This window comes from Accipiter gentilis, chromosome 2, assembly GCF_929443795.1.
Source record: "Accipiter gentilis chromosome 2, bAccGen1.1, whole genome shotgun sequence".
NCBI classification, from domain to species: Eukaryota; Metazoa; Chordata; class Aves; order Accipitriformes; family Accipitridae; genus Astur; species Astur gentilis.
In genome coordinates this window covers 50,681,926-50,703,568 of record NC_064881.1, presented here as the reverse complement: position 1 = coordinate 50,703,568, position 21,643 = coordinate 50,681,926, and the positions used below count along the sequence as shown (strand labels likewise).

Sequence of the window (21,643 nt, the reverse complement as noted above, 5' to 3'; positions counted from 1 at the left end):
CTGAGGCGTTTTCACGCCTCACAGGCAGCTGGGACGCCCGGTCACAGACGAACAGGGACACACGGAGGACGCGAGCCGGAGAGCCACTTCTGAGAAGCGGAGCGAAGACAAGGGGTTAACCACCCCCCCCCCCCTTTTCCATCGGCCCTTCAAGATCTGCGTTGCCTCGGGGAAGGAGGGAGGGAGGGAAGCGCCCTTCAGGCCGGCGAAAAGGCAGGACGCTCCCCGCCGCCATCGCCGCGGCCGCCCCTCACAGGATGGCGAGGCGGCGGGGACGAGCGGCTCGCGCCACCTGAGGCCCACACGCCGCGCCTGCGCAGGCGGGACGGGGCGGCTCCCCCTCCTCCTCCTCCTCCTCCTTCTCCCCTCCCCGGTTTGAGGGGCGGCAGCCTGACCCCCCCCCCCCCCCCCCTTCCATCCCCCGCAGCCATGTTAGTGTGGGGAGCGAACCAGACGGGGAGGGAGGGAGAGGGCAGCCACGCATCCCATGGTGCAGCGCGCCGGGAGGGCGGGGGAGCGGCCTGGAGTGGCCGGGGCGGGTAGGCAGGCAGGCAGGCAGGCAGCTGCCCGCGCCGCCGCGCAGACCCACCTACAGCGGGGCGGGCGGGCGGGCGGCCTCTGCAGCCGGCGCTCGCGGGACAAGTCCGCTGCTATCTCCTCTCCTCTCCTCGCCTCAGCTCGCCGCGGTCCCTCCGCCCGCCGGGGACTGACTGGCCGGCCGGAGGCGGCTGCTGCCCCGCAGCGCGGTGAGTGCTGGCGGCGAGGGGCTGCCTGAGGAGAAGGAGGAGGGGACGGAAGGGGCTGGGGTGGGGGGGACGGGGGACGGGGACACAGGCGGAGTGAGGTGCAGCGGCCCCAACGGCACTAACTTACGTAATGGGGGGGGGGGGGGAGAAGAGAGGGGGGTGATGGAAAGGTGTGTGTGGGGGCAGCGGCTTCTCCTTCCGTGTGTGGTGTGTCCACCCCCCGGCTCGGCGGCCCCGTCTCCTCAGGGGAAGAGCCGCCCGTTTCTTCTGTATCCCTCGGGAGGGGCTGCCTCGGACACTGGGGAGGGGGCACGGGAGACACATCGCGCCACCCCCCCCCGCCCTCGCCCGGGGCACGCGTGTGTTCACACGTACACGCACTCACGCCGTGGGTGCCCGCGCCCGGAGGGGGGTGGGGGTGGGTGGGTGGTGAAGCCTCCCGCGGCTGTGAGGGCAGCCCGCGGCCGGGATGCGAGCGAAGGGCTCCGGCCGACCGAGGGGAGAAGGCGACGGGTACGGGGGGTTGGGGGTCCGGGCAAGTGCCGCTTCCCTCCGAGCCTCGTTGCGGGGGGGTGGACGGGCGGGATGAGAAGGGAAGGCTGCGGGGAGAGGTCATCTGGTGCACCGCCTGCTCCTTCCCCCTCCGCTTTCCCGGGGAGAAGCCGGCCGCCCCTCTCCGCCCTGCCCGCCCGGGAGGCTCGGCCGGCGGCCGCCTCCCCCGCCCCCCCCGCCCCGCTCCCTGGGGCCGGGGCGGCCGCGCCGGTCCGGTCCCACCGGATGTGGCGGGAGGCGGTGAGGTGCTGGCGGCTCGGCGAGGCGGAGCGGGACGGTCCGTAAAGTAAACAAAGGGAAAGGGAAGGGAGGAGGAGGAGGAGGAGGTGGTGTCCCCCTCGCTGCCGGAGTCGGGCTGCCTGGCTTTGCCCCTTCCTCTTTCCAGGCGTGCGGGTAAATCTGTGGTTTGTCTCTTAGAGCCTGGGTGGGAGGGCAGGGGAAGTGATTGAGGTTTCTTCTTTCTGCGGGTGTTGGGGTTTTTTGGGGGGGGGTTTGGTTTTGGGTTTTGGGGGTGGGTGGTTTTTTTGGGTTTTTTTTTGGTTGTTGTTGCTGTTGGTTCTGTTACTGCGCTTGCTGGAGAGTGGGATTGTGCGATCGTGTAATCCAGAGGGAGGCAGGGGCAGCTCTTTGGTCACATATGCGTTTTAACCCGGGGATAGCCTCCTAAATCTGGAGCGGGGAAGGGGGAGCAAGTGTTCCTCAGGGTGGCTTTTAATCCACCCGGCTGGTGCCACAGAAGTTGGATTAGATAGAGGAGCCTTTGCACTTCTTGAAGAAATTTGATACTCTTTTTTTCGGTTGTAACCCCGATTTTGAAGTATGGTGAGAATTGTACTTCTGCAGCTGTAACAGAGTATCTTTCTCCTCAAATCCCTGGGACTAATTTTGAAGCGTATGCTGTATATTGCCAATTTTCACATCCATTCTCTTTTCAAACCTCTTTTACTCAGATGATGCTTTTTTGGAACAAGGGGTAGTCTTTCTCTTTGATTTCCGTGGTGTGGTGCTGGTTGTTTTTTTTTTTTTTTTCTTTCCTGGCTGAAAGACTGTTCACTATATTGTTTCTATGTTAGTTGACTTGCAGTCAGTCTTATTGAAGTGCTCTGAAAGCAGAGTGTATCCTGTTGGCCCTAGCACTCTTGCAGTGTCAGCCTGCAGCTCAGTTTTTGGCACTTTGAGTAGGATAATAGTAGTGCTGTAGTAAATGTGTTGAACAAAAAGTTCATTTGAAAGGAGAAACACTTGGGGATTCATATTGAAGTATTTACTGTAAATGTTAGCTTAAAAGTGAAGTGGTATCGCAGTGTCCCTTAAAAATTCAGACTCCTTTTGGTCTTTGGTTGTTTAGTATCTTTTTTTTCGCCCCTGTGTTAATTGGAAAAGTCCCACATTCCTCAAAGCTGCCTTTATCATCTCTGATTTTATTAAATCTGAGTAAGGTCAAGAGCATAACTGGATAGGGGCCAGAAAATATTAAATGTTACATAGTTATTTGGAACAGCTTGTTACCTTACTGGTGTTGTCCATGTCTAAAATTCCACCACTTCTTTCACCACCTGGCTCTGTTTTTGTTACCTCTGAAATCAGGCTGTTATCCTACCTTGTATCTTTGTTGGAACACCTTTGCCTGAATGGTGTGATTTGCGGATGGGGGCCACAGCCTTTGGATTCCTTAAAACAAGGTTTATGGCTGAGATTCTGTAAAGAATGTGTATGTGTACCTTTGAGATTGGAGCCTATGCAATAAATTTAACCGACCTAAAATCTGAGGTACTGTTAACAAAAGAAACAAAAAAACAACCCCAAAAGAGGGAGGAGACACTAGTTGCTGGGAAACATTTTCTCTCACAGGACTGTAAACTCTACAGGCTATTCAACAAGAGAAAAACTTGTTCTGAAATTAATTTGTCTTTTGTGCAATTATGTCCTAAATCCAGTTTTTGTAGAACATGGCTTGGATTGATGTTTGTGTTGGTTGACCTTTTATTTTGTGGGAAGGTTAAAAAGTACACATAAAAGGAAGATGGCATAGTACTTATTTGTCAAAAGCTTTAAGCTTTATTTGGCCTCAGCCTTAGGTATTATTAAAAGTACTAAGCATGTGTAGTTGACATAGCAATCAACTAGCAGTGTATTGGAGTACTTAATCCAGAAATGACTATTCTTAGAATAGCACTCTTGTGTCTTGAATGTGTAATTTGCTGAAATAGCTTTAAAAATTGTTTCAACATCTAGATATCTAGTGATCTAACTGTGCTTCAAAGTATGCTACATATTGTAGAAAGGTTTGGTGTTTTTTTTTTTTTTAAATATAATGGTTTACCACATGATGACTAATAGTTGAATGGGGGAAATCTTGGTTTTGTAAATTCCACCAAGCTAATAGATATTTGGGGGGATGATAAGAGGAGAGAAAAGCAGGAGTGCTTTTTGGAGATTAAGTAGTAAACCAGGTGGCTTTGGTGGTTTAGGAGATTGTCTTCTATATTTTAATGCATCTATAAATGTGGTGGATTTTTTTCAGTGAGAGGGTAACTCAAGAAACAAGAAGTTATTTCTTGCCATTTGTATAACAAAATGATCGGTTTTTTTCATCCCCTGGTAAGCATTGCCATGTGTAGCAATACGGTCTTTTGGATGATATAACATTAATAGTAACAATACAGGCTATTCCCATTCCTTTTGTATCTCTTTAAGATTTGTGGAAGAATCTTTTTCAGTCTGACAGAGAACTTTCTCTGTTCTTAAAGCACAGTTTTGAAGTACATTGTGTTGCTGGTTGTTCTTAAATATTTGTATGTGTATTCACCTACAGGTTTTTGACAGCTACATGCATTGGTGTTTAAACAATAGTCATGTTTTGCAGAATATTGGTAACTGTAAGTAGGCTGCAGTTTTGCTGTAAAATCTGTACATTCAAATCTTGTGTGTTTTTAGTCTTACATGATATTTTTGTCTTAAATTGAATTTTTGTAGCTTTACATTTGATGTGAATTATTGCATAAAGTGCCTCTGTATTCTCACATTCTGGACAAATTTCAATAAATTGGTAGAAGGTATTTAAAAAGGACACTCTTGTGCTAGAATTCATACCCAAGATCTTTTTTTGTCTTGTGTTACAACTACCACTCTGGGATGCTAGCAGTGAAGACATGGGTTTTAGCTATTTCTTACCAGTAAGCTTTAGAGTCCTCATTTCAGACAACTGTCACTGAAAACTCAGGTGTGTGACTGATATTTAGCTCCATCGGATGTGGTTTCCAGACCAAATCTGTTTTTCCTTTCATCTTGTGTATCAAGTACCATTGCTGAGTAATATGAAAACATGGATGTATTGGATGTATTGACTTAATTTCTTGAAAAGGTTTTAATTAGAGGTCAGGATTTTTAAAAATGCAACAAACATCCTTACTGTATCACTTCGAGCTCTTGTATGGAATGATAGCAGAAATGGTTTAGGAACACTCTAAAACTCTAATTTTGAATATACTTATTTAGCACCTGAACTACAATGATTCTTGTCTCCCTGAATGGTAACTTCTGCAGGATAGTTATTTTGTACTAGTAGTTGTCTCTCTTTTTTAAGTGTTTGAAAAAAACCCTAGAACTTAATGACTTAATGCACTTTAATGCAAGATTAGAGTTTGTAAATTGTTGGCAATTTCCAGTGAGTCTCTTCATTTGTATGCGACTGCCCCTTAGGAACCTTGGAAGTCCTGTGTGTTGTACCACTGTGTTCAATGAATGTGGTTTATTGTGTCTGTTAGAAAGACGTGAAATTGAAAGAATGGGAAGTTAAATGGAAAACGTGATATCCAGATAGATATCTGGTTTTAAATAGTCTTTTTGGTGTGGGAGAGGAACTTCTGTGGAGATGATCAAGTAGATCTTTCTAAAAGCTCTTGTTTTTCAAGTCCTGCTCTCCCATGTTCGGGCAGTGGTTGATGGGTAATCAGATGAACTGTTGGAGGAAGTGGCTATTTAGGGATTGAACAGTTTAAAAACCTGCAGATTTTGTGTTGTAGGCTTAAATTTTTATTTTCCCTTTCCCATTCCTTTGTAGCTTTGTGTTCTTTCTACCACAGAAGCTTACTAAGGTAGGAGTTTGTTGCTGGCTCAGCATTTAGTGTTCCTGACACTGGGATGCAAGTCTTGCAGCTGAGGGGACTTTGAGTGTTAGGTCTTCATGAATAGAAAATGATTAAAAAAACCCCAAACCCAACTGCACCCCCCCTCCCCCCCCCCCCGCCCCTCCCAAAATAAATCAAACCAGCAAAAGCACAAAAAACTTCAGATGGCTTGATCTGATTTTCTCTGTTTGTATTAAAGCAGACACAAGAGAGACAGTTGTGATTACCCAGGTGTGTTGTGCTGAAAGGTATATGAACTACTAAAATTTGCAAGGGAACATTTTGAAAGCTATGTCAGAAGGATGTGTTGTTGGAGGGTGTTGACACAGGGAATCATGTATATGAAAAAAAATAGTTTCAGAGATGGCAGGAGAACCAGAGAAACTGAACGCTCTCAGCTCTGACAGTACTTGAAATCTGGAGATGCAGATCACTAGTGGTGTCAGTGATTTGTAGATTAGGAAGAAGTTGGAGAATAGTTTCTGAAATCCAGGTTACAAGGTTTGAATGCAATTTTTGTCTAGTAAAAATCAGAATGGAAGAGGTAAATAACAGAAGCTGAAGGCAACAGGCTTTGTTAGAGAACATCTGATGATTCGCTTGCATCAGTGTTAATTGTGGGTACATCTAAATTTTCTTCAGATCTGCAGCAGTCCACGTTGAACTGGTAGAACTCTCCTGTATTGGATTTCCTTTGTCCCCTATGACTTCAAGACTTTTTTTCTGCCTTCTAACTCTCTGCATTGGTCCTCTGCCTGTTTTTTATTGTGTTCAGTGTGGAAAGGGCATACAGAAAAAGTTCAAGCAGTTTCTGTTAGCTTCCTATTGCACTGAAGAATTACTTGAATTACTTTTTTTCTTTTTTTTTTTCCTGGAAAGGGGAACTGACGAGCACTCAAGTCGGTTTCATTTTGCTGCAGGGTTCCAACTTTATCATAGAGTATAATGTAGGTCAGTTTAGAGCTTAATCTTTAAGATTAATCTTGACCCTTTCCCTGCCCATGGCACCGTAATTTAACTGATTTTAAGACCCTGGACTAATTTCCTTCCTTTTGACCAAACGTGTATAAGCAAAACTTGTGTATCAGTTGTCCTGGAGACAGTAATGGGAGATTACATATTCTTTGCCACTGCTGCTGTTCTAAGTATGTTGATGAACAATAGATTTAGAAGCATTTAGGCAGTGTAGGACTGTAAGGACAAGAGTCCTTAAATGAGGCACTTCTCATTGCCTTTGCAGAGATTGTAGTGGTAGAGCTGAAACTGTTCTTACTGTTTGGGACAGTAAGAAAGAGGTCAGAGGGCTCTACTGACTGCTAACTACTCCTGTTTCCTGCTGCCATGCTTCGGGGTTTTCATTGTTTACCCACACATGAAAATGTGCAATTCCTGCTTTTGTTTTGTTTTGGGGGAGGGGAGAGGGAGCAGACCATCTGAGGCTATAAAGTATCTTTGGAAGGCAAAGATAATTTTTCCTTCAGTCCCATTGAAGTTCCTGGGAAGGATTTGAAGCAGCAGCTGATTTTTTTTATTATTATTTTTTTTTAATATGGGAAGGAGGAGCTGCTACTCTTTCCTGTTTTCTTGCTGCTGGGATAGCAAATAATTTGATTGCAAGGGGGTAGCAGGAGTCTAGCTTAGCAGAAGCTGAGAATGTGCTAAATGATATGTTTTGCAGGTCTGAATGCACCTCTTTAACCATGTACCTAGCTTTTTTCCCAGGCCTTTCTTAATGCTAAAAGGAGTGTTTGCTGATATAATCAATCCATGGGACGTACAACAGCCAGTAAGGTCTCTGGTCCATCAACATTTGATACTTAATTTCCTAGCATTGCCTTCAAGATTACTGCTACTGAAGGTACTAGTAAGAGACTTACAAATCCCAGTGTCTGAGTTATACCCTGTGGTGGTGGAGACTTACATCAATCAATACCTGTTTCATCCTTCTGTTGTAGTTTTTATGTTCAGTGTGAATGCTGAGGAAAGTTTGTCCTCAGTAATACTCTGTAGCATTGAGATTCAGAAATTCTGTGATCTTTAAAAGAGAATTTCCTCTTACTGATTTTAGGCAATCTTTTAAATTCTTTGTCTATGAAGATAGCGTGAAAGCATAAAATCTACTGCCATTTTCTTATTTTCACATAGGTATCTGTTCTTGATTTCCTTTTTTGGACTAGGTAGTTGCAATCTTTCTGTCTGTTGAGGGAAAAAAATTGTCTATGTTCTGGTTTAGAATACTGGAGGTTTTGTTGCCCACTTTTTTCAAGTAAAAGTTGAAAGAAAGGAGAAAAATAAAGTTAGTCTTTAAGAGTACAGTTCCTTTTTATTTTTGGTTAGTTAACTGAGTTGTTTACTACCCCCACCTCCCCCGCTATTTCTAGTACACTTTTTTCAAGCAGAAATTCCTTTTGCTGGTGGCTGAATGGTCTTGCAGTTCTTTTATGCCTGCTTATACTTCAGGTTTTAGCGGTCTCCTCCTACATCCCCTTTGCTGCTTTAATGATGCTCTTCTGTAGTGGAAGCTGTTTAAAGGTAGAGATACTTCTTTGTAATTGATTTTCCAGTCTAGGCAGCAGCACACAAAAGTAACGTGTAACAGGTACCTTCATAGTTCAGTTGTTTGAACTAACTCTTTGTAAAGAGTTAAACTTCATACTTCTTTAGTTGTGTATTGGTCCTTATCTCCCTTTCTTCACCCTTTCCCCAGCAAGTTCCAGAACTTGATGGAGGTATTCTTGTATTTTTGCCAGTGCCTAGGACCTCTCGTGTCTGATACCACTGCTTTTGTTAACCAGTGGTGGAAAGAGATAGGAAACACTGATGCAACCGCAGAATTGAGAGTGGAGAGGCAAGAATTTTTTCTACCTCTTCTGTGGCTTATTTTTTTCCTTTTGACGGCTGAACTAATTTAACTGCCGGGCTGTTGTTTATTCCCCTTTAAAATAAGGACAGTGCTTTGCTCAGGCTTTGTCCACTGGCACATAAACACATGGCAATTCTGAAGTGCTTTCTGTAGAGTGGTTTGAAGTACCCCTCAAGAAAAGTAGAAACTATGATGTTGGATCAAAGTTATTCATTTAAGGTGCCATCTGACCGCTTGGAATGAACCTTGGTATGGTCACTGCAATTAATTCACGTTTGTCAGTGTACTTGTTAACCTTTCATGATGCCTGACTCAGAACTGCATTTGCATTTACTAAATGAAATGCACTTGCATTTTATTTTATGAGTAGGGGGAGAAAGCTGATTGATAATATGTATGTAAAAATGCACATCCCAAATGATGAGCCACAAGTTGGAGGGTTTTACTCTCTAAGTCCCATTTTTAATTGTATTGAAGACTGTTTAATTTTGTTACATTTTTAACTAGTTTTCCATTGCCAGCCTTCACCCAGGAGACCTTTACACACTTCTGACGTGTAAGGGTCTCGCTTGCAGTGAAGCGCTTTGCAAATGTTACAAATTACAGTTCCTGTTCTTACTCTTGTGTTAACAGTACCATTATGGGAACACTGTTAATTAGTGGCTAAAGAAGTAATTTTGAATTTTTATTAGTTCTCTCTTTCTATTTCAAGCTTAAGCACTATATCATAAAGGCTTCTAGATTCCAGTTGGTTTATTAATTATCTTGTCATTTTACTTTAGTTTGTATAAATCACAAAGCTGGCTGTTTTCTGTACTTGTTCTGGTGCCTCTCAACTCTACAGGCTCTCTTCCTACTCTGTGTTTAGTACACTTTGGATTTTGTTGTTGAAATTCCTGCTCAGAACATACTTTGCAAGTTCTGCGAGAGCTGAGTAAGCTGGGATGTGCAAGTTATGGATCGGTTGGTGCTCACTTTGTGTTTAATCTTGTTCTGCAGGTGCAGAAAAAGGGGTGTAGCAAGGGGGGAAAAACTTGGAGCAGTTTTTTTACTGAATTCAGTACTGGTAAGATTTAGTTAGAATGCTCTGTTCAGTTTTAGGCACTGTACATTGAGAAAGGGTTTTCCTCTCTTTTGGATGCTTTCAGTAGTAGAAGATACCTGAAGACTATGACACACAAGAATTGAACAAATTCAGATATTAACTTTTTATCTCCTTGTAGTCTTAAGTTAGTCATGTGCATTAGGCTACTACAAGAATGAAGAAGATAAAGGCATACGGGGACTAAAACAAGAACTGGTTGACTTAAATAGTAGGTCTGAAGACTTGGGTTGGTTACCTGGGGAGGAAGACTTATAATTCTAAGAATAACAAACCATTGGAATAGATTAGGGAGGGATTCTTGTCACTGACCATCTTTAAGAACAAATTAGGCATCTGTCAGAAAGGAAGTGCTGTTTATCCCTACCTCAGGAGTAGCAGATTGACAAGATGACCTCTTGAGTCCTATTCAGCACTGATTTTAGTGATGCTAACAGGTAAAGAATGTGGGGTTATTATTTTCAGGTTTATGCCAATAGTCAAACCGTAGTTGACAGCAACCCCAGCAACTGATAAGTTTCTCAGAGCTCTTGTAAGCAAGTCCTCTCTGTTACCTTATTAGCTATTGCCTGAGACTGTGGAGCTTTGATGTAAATCCGTTGCAGGCAAAGCATCTTGTATTTTCATTGTGGAATGCTGTTCTCAGTTATGGCTGTAAACGTCATGGAGAGAAGATCTTTTTCATAAGTGGAACTGTCATGCTTTTCTATAGGTGCAGATGTTACCTAGATATAGCTTGAAAAACAGAATTATAAACTGGTTACTGATATTAAAACAATTAGCTTAGTTGCCATTTTGTCATGTACTTAGAAATTTCATGGAAGAAAACATGCAAGACTTCTAAACTGTGCAAGCAAGTTAATAAGGTGGCCTTAGAGGATGACTTTTTAAATTCCTTTTGGTATTGCCCTTTAATTAATGACTACATTTTATTACATATTAATAAACTGAGCTTTGCTTTCAGATTAATAGGAACTTCTGGTGAATCTATACTTTATGTCTATCTTTCACTCTTCAATGTGATAGCTTGTATTTTGAAGTTGCATCAATAGGCTTCCTCTTAATTGTAACTCAAATTAATCTGTTTTAAAGCAAGTCAAAATGTTTCTCAGCATTTTGTCATGGAAGGAGTAAGTCACTACTGAGATTGGGAAACAGAATTAGGTAATCTTTAGTGAAAATGTGTATGGAGACAAAATGTGGTATGCATGGCTGGCTGTACTCAGTACAGCCTCTGCTGGAAACTAGTATTAATGACGCACCCTGCATTTGAGACTTTCCTTATGAAAGTAAAGAATAAATTCATTGATCTGATAGCTTTTTTAACACTGTGTTAAAATTTAGAGGCAGAAGCTGCTGGAATTAACACTTTAGTGCTACATCTGAGTTCAGGGAGCCTTTAAACTGAAAGGTGAAGCTAGGAGTGTACATCTGTGCAATGTGTATAAACTTGTAAGCTGTTTGTTATGGTTTGGGGAAGTACAAGTCATTTTAAAAAAACAACCCCACAACCCTATGTGGTATGGAGGCAAGAGGAAGCCTCTTTCTTGTCATTTGTATTAAGTTCTGTTTAATCAGTTATAAAAGCACCTAGTCAGACTAGATACTGAATCTTCATTATCAGGACAATCTAATAATTTCAGATTTAGGTGGATTTCTTGTTTAGTGCTGTCTTTGTAAATTATGTGATTTTGGCTGGTGGGGGGTGGGGTGGCAGATCTCCTTCAAGGAGGAGGATAGCATTGTTATTCGGACTCTCATCTCTTGAATGCTTTGTGAATATTAGATTATTACTTGTATTTCTTGGGTTGTGGACAGAAACAAAAAAATACCATAGTCAGAGCCCCTGTAAAACTTAGACGAAGAATAGAGTAAAAAAAACCCCAACAAACAGGAACAGAATATAATGCCAAATACACTTCTGTTCCATCTTCTGCCTAGAGCTCATGTCAGTGTTTCATTTTTGTAAGAAAGCGAGCTTTAGTACTCTGGATATCATCCCCTTGTGGATGGAAATTTGTTACCTACATGAAATCAATAAACAACCAGGTGTATTTCTTTAGGAGACTAGGCAACTTTAGAAGAAGATGGTGTGCAGCACAGATGATTAATTCTCAGGTGGGGATTTAAATGAAGTGAAAGTTTAGTTGTGTCACAGGTTACAAGCCCCTGCTTATTCAGCCTTAGTAGAAGGGGGAGAGTTTCTTTGTGTGATGGCAGTACTGCTTGTCTCATGCTGTTTCAGTGCTTTCAAAAGCTAGTTTTATGCCTTGCTCTCTTTTCATCAAAAGAGGAGAGGGAATTCTTAAAGACAGGGGTGTGTATCATTGGCTCCGTTTTACAACTGAATCAGCTTTTTCTTCTCTTAAAGGCAAACAAAACCTTTAAACTGTTTCATAATCTGAGTATTGAACACGGGAGCTTCCCTTCCTGGGAAACAAATTTTGGAGTTCTATAATGTATTTATGTGGCTTTTTGGAGATAAATGAGGATTGCATTCAAGTTCGTTCTTTAAAAAGCCTTTGTTATTTCTGTTGAAATAGATCTTGAACTACGGTATTCTCAAGTGGGAGTAGGAATATTGGTCATATTATACCAAGCAAGACATCACAGAGTGGAAGTACGGGAAGGGTGAGGACTGCAGCAAGTTGTGAAAATAAAGCACGCTTGCTTTAATACCTTAGTCTTGACGTTGATAGAAGTAGTAAAATAAGGCAAGACCTTGTGGGTTGCTGAGTCGGTATCAGTTTTAGAAAGGCAAGATGAAAGCAGTGAGTCTTGAGAGAGGATTTGAAGCATAGTCAAAATGAAATGGGGAGGGGGGAACTGGTGCCCATGTGCATATAATGCGAGTACTTAATGCACAGCTGTCACTTGAAATACGATAGTTTTTTGGACTGAGTCTGTTACAGCAGTTTTAAGTGTTATGTTGAACTTGTGTTCTATGTTGTTAAACCTTTGTCTTTATAGCAGATTTTGTGTGATGGTGCTTACGAATGGGTGGTGGTAGGAAGTATGGACTCCTTTATTTTTTTGGTGTTTTTAATATGATATGGAATTGAGATCTTGCTGAAGTTTGCCCTTCTTCACCCACTGAAGTTAAAACAATCTGGTTAAAAGTCCTGTAGAACTACTGGTGGTGGGGCTGACCGTGGCCATATGGGTATGTTTTGTGGTGACATGCTTACGGTCTGTGCTTGGGTCCAGTGAGTCTGTTCCAAATTCTGCTTTATGGAATACATTCTTCTGGTGTCCAAGCCCCTAAGCAATGTTAAGATCAAGTTAGTGCTTGTATGCCAATTATCCCAAAACACTTAAGGGTTTCAAGACTAGTAAATCTTTACAGTATTGTGTCTGTGCAAATAGTGCTTTTGAGTCAGTCTAGAATTCAGTAACTGCCTTGACTGTTCTGGGACTTTGCTGAAGGCCATAGGTCATTTGTTAGTAGACTGTGCTTGGGGCTGTGTTGTACTATTCTTCTGCATAAGTTTCTTCCTGGTGCTATTGCTGAAAGTGCTCCAGGCAGGTCCGTTACCCTCATTGCTTGAGAAGTTGAGAAGCTGTGTATATACAGTTGTTTAGATACTCTCCTATATCTTGCGTAAAAACCTGTGTGTACCACTGGCAGGAACAATAACATTGCAGACAACTTCATTATAATTATGTCTCATCTCTGCTAAAGAAAATATTACTTGTGTCCAGAAATTGCTGTTACTGTTCTTGCCCTGCACTGACAGAGCTCTTGAAGTCTTTCCTGTCTACCGTGATCTTTAGTGGAGTTTTACTGTGACTTACTGTAGTGCCAAAGGGGCATCATTAGAGACCAGATCTGATCACGTTAAATGCTTTCTAAGGATAAAAATGCTGCATTGCACTGAATTGTTTATTTGCTTTGCTGCTGCGCATCAGAGGTAGAAGAAGGAAGTGAAGCAAGTAACATTGAACTTTAGTGGTCCACCTTTAGCTTTGTAAGGCTTAAGATGATGAATCGCTGTACTGAAATGGAGTGGAAGATCTGGGAGAGGGTTAGGAAGAGAGGAATTTGTGAAGAGTAAATTAAAGGAGTGATAAGAGCGAAGAGGACAAATTTGAAGAACTTGATCAAAGAGCTTTTAAAGGTAGCTGAGGAACAAGCTCTGTGCCTAGAAGATATTTTAAGATTTTTATTCTTGGATACTAGTAATTGGCTTATGTCTTCAGCGGTACGCTTGGTGAAGAAGTCACGCTGGAGAATGATACTGGAAGATGAAACTTAAAATTTTGCACAGTGTATATGGAGGTTTAGATCTACAAGATGCTCTGTTTTAATTGAAAAACAGGTAGAATTATGTGTGATTTTTTTAAAAGAGGAATATAAGGTAAGACCATGATAGATAAAACTGAGTTAAAAAAAAAAAAGGAAACAAATAAAACTGGACCAAATGGATGACTTACAGCCAGTTGGAAAAAAGTCTAAAAAGTAATAGTTTTCCACTACAAAAAATGTTAAACTTAACATTTAAATATTGTCAGTTTACTGAAAACCATACCCATGTGGAGAAAGGTAGAGAAATTTCAAAAGCTGTGAAAAATTCCTTTTTTTTTTTTTTAGCAGATATATTTGGGTGGTTTTTTTACTTTAAAGAAATCATTCTGTAAGAGATATACTTTTTTTTTAAAAAAGTTGAGATAAAAGTACAATACTTCGTTTAACCCAAACATCTTTTTATGTTTAATCTCCTTTTGACCACTTTAGAAGCTTTCAGCATTTATCCCTATTAGAACAAGACTAATTGATGTTTTAAGAAGTGTTATAACTGGTCAAACTTGAGTTGAGCATAGGAGAGTTCTTGTCACTGCTTGCTTCCTAAGTAATTGACAAATGAAGTCAATCAGTAAGTAACTTGCAAAACAAATCTTGGGAAGGTATGCCTGGAAACGGCTGTTAGTTTAAGGGAGATGAAATGATCCTGTGTTTGCATCGTCTCTGACTGCATTACTCTCTTAGCAGCTAATGAAGAAAAGAGGCCCTTTATTTGTGCTCGAGGGTTGCCATCCAACATCAAATCACACTAGCATGCATTTGTACACTGAATTTTACACACATGGGTAGTTCTATTGAAAATCAGTGGGGTAACTTGTGTGGAAAATTTAACATGCTTGTAAGTGTTTGCATTATTGATGCCTAAGCAATTAAAATAATATTTTTCTAGTGTTTCTGTTTGGTGCATATTTGATGTTGCGTGTAAGTCCCATGGTATGACACACACCATTATTTTAGCAAAATGCTTTAAGGGTGCTATTGACGTAACTTCCCAGAGTGGGGGAAGGTCATTACGGTTTGCCTTGGAAATTAAAAGTAGCTTTTGCCATATCAGAAAACATCTTTAATTAAAATCAATAACTGCATGGGTTTTTCAATCTGAGAAGCAGTCTCATGAGCAATTTCCCTTTTCCTGAAGGATTTATGATGTCATTCACATTGTCTTAATTGTTGGTATGTTCACAAATTGTCCCAAATCATGACTAATTCCATAAAAATATTCGGAGCAGACATGATTCTGGGGAAAGCTGTTTGCCACTCAGTCTGGTAGAGATAACGGGACGGCCGGCTGACTTAACAGATTCTGTATTAACTTTAAAATTAGTATTTCAACGCAGTGCTGGTCCTCTTACATGCCACCATAAAAGCAGTTTAAGTACTCAAGTGATATTTTTCCTCATGGTATGGATGTGTGTTTCAGGTGTCTGTGGCTCATTTCTGTGGCTTTCATGTAGAAATTTAAGTATTTACGGTTTCCTTAATTTTTCAGTTTATTATAGCTTAGATGAACACTTAAAAAATTTTACACAGTTTCTTCTTTAGCTTTTTTGTGTTACTTTATCTCATCAGGTTCTCTTCTCTTGTGGAAATCTTTTGGTGGCCTTTTTGTGTGAGAAACTTAAGTAGCTAAGGTGAATAAAGGTTCAGAAACAGTTCTTAAAAATTGTGCTAAGTGCTTAATGTGTAAGCTTAGGCTTTCTACTGGTACTGCCTTTGTCCCTATAGTGTATATATACTATATTCGAGAGGCAAAATAGCAAAAACAACTAGCAAAGTAGCAAAACCAGCTTTGTAGATTACTCAACTCTGGGATTCTTTCGGGTTGATCATTTCCTTTAAAGAAAAAACCCACAACTCTTTCTGGACACTGTACTATGTGTATGTGTTGAGGTATATCTGTATGTATTTGTTACTTCAGCTAAAAACTGGCTTGGCTGTCTTATGATGTGCATACCCTGAGGAAATAAATGCTTTTTGCTACTTCCTCCCACACATTTTTTTTTCTCCCCAGGAAAGCACTCTTTCTAATTCTAGATCTGGGTGCTGCTAATGTTTTGAATTACTCATGAGGGTTTTTAGTACTCACTGAATTGTTGTTGCTATTAAATATATGTTAGCTGTATTAAAGGTTCACTTTAGAATCCTTCTTTAACCCTCCTCCTTCTTCAAAATATCAAAACCTTACAAGTTGTGAAATTTTTAGTTTACCTTCACGGGATCTACAAGATTTTTGGCAACTTGCTTTATAAGGTATCTCTTTTGAGTTCTGTTTGTTCCCCCCTTCCGCCCCGCTCCAAGGACTTCCAGCTAAATAATTTGCACTTGTAAAGTAGGGCATGTACTGCAGCTCATTCCTTTGGAAGGTTGTCTTGTCTTCATAATAAGAATATAAGTTATTTACTTTAAGGTTTTTTTGGATATTTGACTACTTTGATGTTAAGTCAAGAAAATATCCTAATAAGTTCTAAATGTTCATTTCAGATTTCATGTTTCATCCTGTATTGAGCACCTGCTACTGAGAGCTGGAAAGTCTATTTAAGGTATGTGGAACAGCTAATGATTTCACTTATACACAGGGTTTTATTCTGGGTAAAAATGTTCAAGTTAAGATTTTTTTTGTGCTGCTTTTTTGTTGTTGTTGTTTCCTTGTAATTATTGTTGAAAATCCTGTTTTTTAAACAATAGGTCTTAAAACAGAATTTCTTGGTTTGTCTTTTTCCCTGAGCCTCCTAGAACTGGCCTTTCTCTGACATCCCATTTATGGCCCTTCCATTCAGCCTGAGGGGTACAGAGGTGGGTAGACCTGTGCAAGTAACTTGGCATGCATGGGAGGAATTCGTAAGGTGTTTTCTCACCTACCAAAACTAGTTAGCTGGAAATTCTCTGACCAGACCAACGTGCTGGCTTTGGAGCGAAATGTTAATGATTCTTTATTCTCACATTCTGCTTTTCTGTGGTACATAAAAATTTGTCTTGGAGCAAAATCTTCACTGTAGGGGCACTTGGCCTCATCTTAAGTAGTTTAGCTGTAAGCAGGAGTAGAGAAGTTGGGTAACCACAGTATTCTTTGTATTACAAGAATCTATTTCTGTCTCCTATTTTTTGGATTCTTTGTGACTCTCCTTCTCCCAGGGTGAATGGTTATATTTGCAAATTTCAGTTCTATTTCTCAGCATACTTGGTATTCCTGACTTTTGCTTTTATTGCTGCTGACATATATGGATGTTTGGAATATTCTTACATTTGAGTGTGGCTAGAATAACTTGTTGGATCCTTTTTTTTTTCTTTTTTTTCTGGTTTGTGTGTTTTTTCTTTCTACAACCTTCCCTGTGGTTGGTGGTTTGGGAGCCTGTATTACATTATTTCTTTTTTCAATTGCTCAGGCTTTGGCAGGTAACAAAATTCATCTCCTGCTACTTCAAGAGCACTCTTGCATTTAACTTGCTGATGTGGAAAGCCTTATTTAAAGACTTTTATATCACCTGTTTTAGATTACGTTGATGTTCTCCTTGCCTGGGCTGTAATGCATTTGAGAACAAAAGAGATGTGTCTGCTAGCATTTCACATGGACTAGGCCCCTAATGGGACTTCAAACTGTTACCTTGCAGTTCAGCTTCAGAGTATTGCCTCTCCAGGATCTCTCCATATTTTCACCTTCATGAAACAGCAGATGGTCACTTAGCATCTCCTGACTATTTAAATTTGCAAGTGTAGATGTCTTTAGCTTTTTTGCTTAACTTCTTTCTTACTTCATGAATGGTCTGGATGTTAGTCAGCCTTTCTTAAACTTCAGTTTTCAAGTTTATGGTGACTAATTGCTTCTCCTTTCTAATTTCTCCCTTCCCTTTTCTGGTATGGGATGATGTTTGTATTATGCAATTAGTTTTCTCCAAGGAATTCCATCTGCTTTCACCACTTCAAGGAATAATTTCAGTGGTTTAAAAAATAGTAGTCTTCAGTTTTGTCACCCAAACTGGAAAAAACCCCAAAGTACTTCAGTTTGAACAAAAAGCACCAGTACTGGTGTTTTTATTAATTAAGACTAAAATTTGTTGCCTATGTATCATGTTAATTCTGATTTATGATTCAGATGGAAACCCAGACATTTTAAAAATATTTTTTGAACATGGAAAACTAATAATTTGGGAAATCCAGAAGGGGGGGTGTGGGGGCTGGCAAAACAGGTCCTTCCCCCCTGCCGCCCTTCAGTTTATCATATAGCAAGGCCTACAAATCAGACCTATGATTTCAGGTTTTTTTTTTAATGCTTCCTTTCTTTTTGTTTGACCTTTTAAAAGGAACAGCTATGACTGTCGTGATGTCATAGGCAAAAAAGCACACTTCTATGTTTTGTGAACTGAAGCCATTTGTTCTTTGGAATACATGGTTTGTAAAAGGCTGAAGTGAGTCATATCCTGGTAAAACCATGACAACTAAGTATTTATTAGTTTGTTAGGTAAATAGCTTGCAGTACCTTCCTAGATAAGGCTTCACAGAAAACTAGCCCTGTGAATAACAAGGCTGTGAAATATAATGGCAAGTAAGAAGCAGCAGCATAAGATCTTAAATGTAAATTGCAAGTACTTTTGACTTGTCAGGTTTACATTGAAGTATGTGTATTTTGTCTGGCTGGGGATTTGGTAGGAGGAAGAGATTAGTGCTACTTACTCTCTGAAATTGGTATTATATATGCAAATACTGGAATGACAGTTCCAATGGAAATGACAGAAAAATGTTCTGAATCTCTTGCTTACCCAGCTGCTTTATAAACTGTTACCGTAAGTCTTGTATTCATATTGCAAAAATTTAAGCTCTTATGTGTATCATGATAGTTGTCTTATTATACAGTCGTGTACTTTCTTCCACAGAACCACTACCTTGTTTGGTACCATAAATACACTTGCCTGTTCACTGCGCTCTTCAAGCCCTTCTCTTACAGGATGGATTTCTTCCTGTTAAGTTTGCCATGGTGGTGCTGGCTTTACCCATTCATCTTATGGTATTATTGGTATCTGTATTGGATGGAGTAATTTAGGATCAAAGGTTTCAACTTTAGGTCCCTGCTCAGACATGCCATTTTTCTAGCTGTAACACTTAAAATTTGCACTCAAAACAGATTATCTCACTGATTTGAATAGCACCTGAAAGTACTTGGCAGTTCTGTATTTAACCCCCTAGAGATCAAGGTATGTGTCCATGAAAGAGAAAAGCATGGCGATTGTGGAAAACTTGACTGAATGACTCTGCTAACCTTATCCAGAAACCCTGAATGCATAGATGACACTTAGTTGCTTCAGCTCATAAAGTATTCTTTGTCTTCTTCCTGATGCTGATTATTTACTCTGTTTATTAGCCAATACAGAAGACATATATCAGTAGGGAGGGATTATGAGCAACAGTTCATTTAGCTTTATAATTCTGACTTATTCCTCAGGCCAGTCTTTATGCACTGAATTGGTGCAGGGGCTTGTAGGTAAAAGTACATGTAATTGTACGGGTGTTTATTGTGTGTATTTTCAAAGATGTTGGACAGCCATTGACGGTAGGTGGTGCTAGCACTTCCACCTAAGCAGCAGCTTCCAAAAGATGTTCTTCTGAGTACACCCCTACTGCAAGTGACATCAGATACTTTCCAACTTCATGGGTTTATTTCAGTTGAAATTAACCAGTATTTGATGAGCAACCTTTTTGTATCCAGCATAGCATTAACTTAAAAACAGTATGGTGGATCGATAAACTAATGTTCCTTTATCTCTTACAGTAAGAAACGCTTCCCTAACAAAATCTTTAGAGATCTATAATTTCTGTATGTTTTGGATGTTATGCTTGTAATCTTGTTTTAATACACTCAGGGCTCTTCCCTTCTTGATACAAAATCTGTTTCAAAAGATTTCAGTTCGCACTTAAAACTGTAAAGAGTAACCTGTCTATTCTCGAGTGTGAAGATAATTAATGTATATTGCTTCTTGCCAATAACACCTATGTGCTTATAGCTCCTCCTGGCTTCTGAAAGTGGAATTTTGCTGGGCTGCTATCTAATTTATTACTCTGGACTTTGGGGGCATTGGAGAAAGAGTTACTTTTCCACCAAGGTTATGTTAAACTTCAACTTCTTCCAAACAGGCTGGGTTCACAAGGGTGTGTGAGTTCACCAGTGGTTTAGTGCAGAACACGCTCTTCTCTCTGGCTGGGGCCTTACTGTGAAGGGCTCTGTGCTCTACCTGAATTGGCAGCCATCACGTGAGTTTTAAAAGCAACAAACCTGACTGTAACAAAAACAAACCATGCCATGTAGTGCCTAATGGCTTTCTGAACTCTGTCCTGGCCTTTGCTCAGCATAGCTGTTGTTCCTCAGCCTGTCCCCAGAGCAACTGTTGTCTTTTTACATAGTGGGCTGGGGGAAGTAAATTTCAGTGCTTGTGATATTCTCAGTTGTCTCATCCCTCAGAGGAGTTTAAGAAAACTTCAGCCTGTCTAGATTATCTCTGAATATGTTGCTGAGGTAGAATGAAGTAGTGTTTTGGTCTTCTCTCTGGAGGTGCCAAAGGTCGTCTTTATACCAAAACAAGTTATTTGTTTTGGTTGCGAGCCCTTCTGGTAAATGCAAATAGGGAAATACAAAGCAGAAAACAAAGTTTGACTCTGTAAATAGTATTCCTTTGTAATAAGACTTGGATGGATCTGTAGTAGTACATTCTGATGATGCCAGGAATAGCCATGTAATGCTGCTGCTACTTTCCAGACTGTTTAAATTGCAGAATTCTGAATGGTTGACTTGGTTAAATATCCATGAAGCTTTTGCCCATGCGTTAGGGCTTTTGCCTGCACGTTGCAGCATTGTTTCAGCTTGGAAATGTTGAGACCTTTTCATGGAATGCATTCTTCTTCTTGTCTTGGGGCAACTAATTTTTTTCTTCATCCCAGCCCTGCAAACACATACCTGTTCAAATTTGTGCAAATGTGTTGACATGTTCAAATCAGTAAGAGTAGTTCTTGTACCTGAAGTCAAGCATGCCTATACATGTTTTTTAGCTCTTATGGTGGTAGGCTCTTGTTTATAGTTGTAATGAAGGTGGATGCAACTCATTTTATTGGTCTAAAAAGCAAAACTAACTCTGTTCCACTATGGCTATTCTGTTCCATCCCACTAATGTATTTATCGCTTCTCTAAAAATAGACTTGTAGCATTTGGGAATGCAGGGCTATATTTGCAGTGAAGTTTGCTGTAGCTCATATTTCTGTGAGAAAACTTCACTTGCTCACTGGTAATGTGTAATTGTCCTTTGATCCTGTATTTTGCTTAACAGGTTAATCTGTACTGGTTTATTTGCTGCAGGAAATGCACAAGACTGTTTTAACACTGGCATAGGAAAGTTTCTAAAAGCAGCAGGATATGCCGAATCATTCACCAAAACCATTCTTACACAAAATAATCAATGACAATGTGCTGCTTACTGCTAGGTGGTCAACTTTTTAACTTTCCAGATGTCGAGATTTCAGACACTTAGTGGATCAACTCCACATCGGCCTTACATCTTGAAGTGTGTTATCTTCCTGCTCGTAAAAAGAAAACTTGAATGATTTTCTGGGAGCATCAGAAAGACCAAAATTCAAACCAGACCATAATCTTTTCAAGGCTTGTAAAGTTCAATATTTACCTGTAAACTGAGTTAGGCTTGCCAGGCTTCCTGTTATCCTTTGTGATAGTGTTTGTTATTGGTGTAGCATCTTGACTTGTAGTTGTAGACCAGGTTGTAATGAGTGTCCTTATAAGAAAAGGAAAATTGGTGGATACAAACGGACTGACAAGTCATAAAAGACTGTGGAAAAAATATTGGCCAGCTTGATAGGCAGCAGGACCAGCAAGTGACAACCCAGGGGTTGCCAAGGTTAGTTTGTGTGTGCTGTAGTAAAGGAAGGATCTGGGTTATTTCCTGGCAGACATTT

The 21,643-nt window shown here is 40.7% G+C and overlaps 1 protein-coding gene across 3 annotated transcripts in view; it reads left to right on the top strand.

Moving 5' to 3' along the window:
- Positions 1-633: 633 nt before the first annotated feature.
- PTK2 (protein tyrosine kinase 2) overlaps positions 634-21,643 on the top strand; it is a 227,179-nt gene continuing 206,169 nt past the window's right edge. Inside the window, exons 1-2 of one of the 3 annotated variants that reach the window (XM_049819633.1) lie at positions 634-746; positions 16,178-16,236. The gene's annotated coding sequence lies outside the window, so the exon portion shown is untranslated. Of the gene's footprint in view, positions 747-1,673; positions 1,692-16,177; positions 16,237-21,643 lie in introns of those variants that run through there. The other 2 variants (XM_049819642.1, XM_049819634.1) reach the window with 2 other exon arrangements.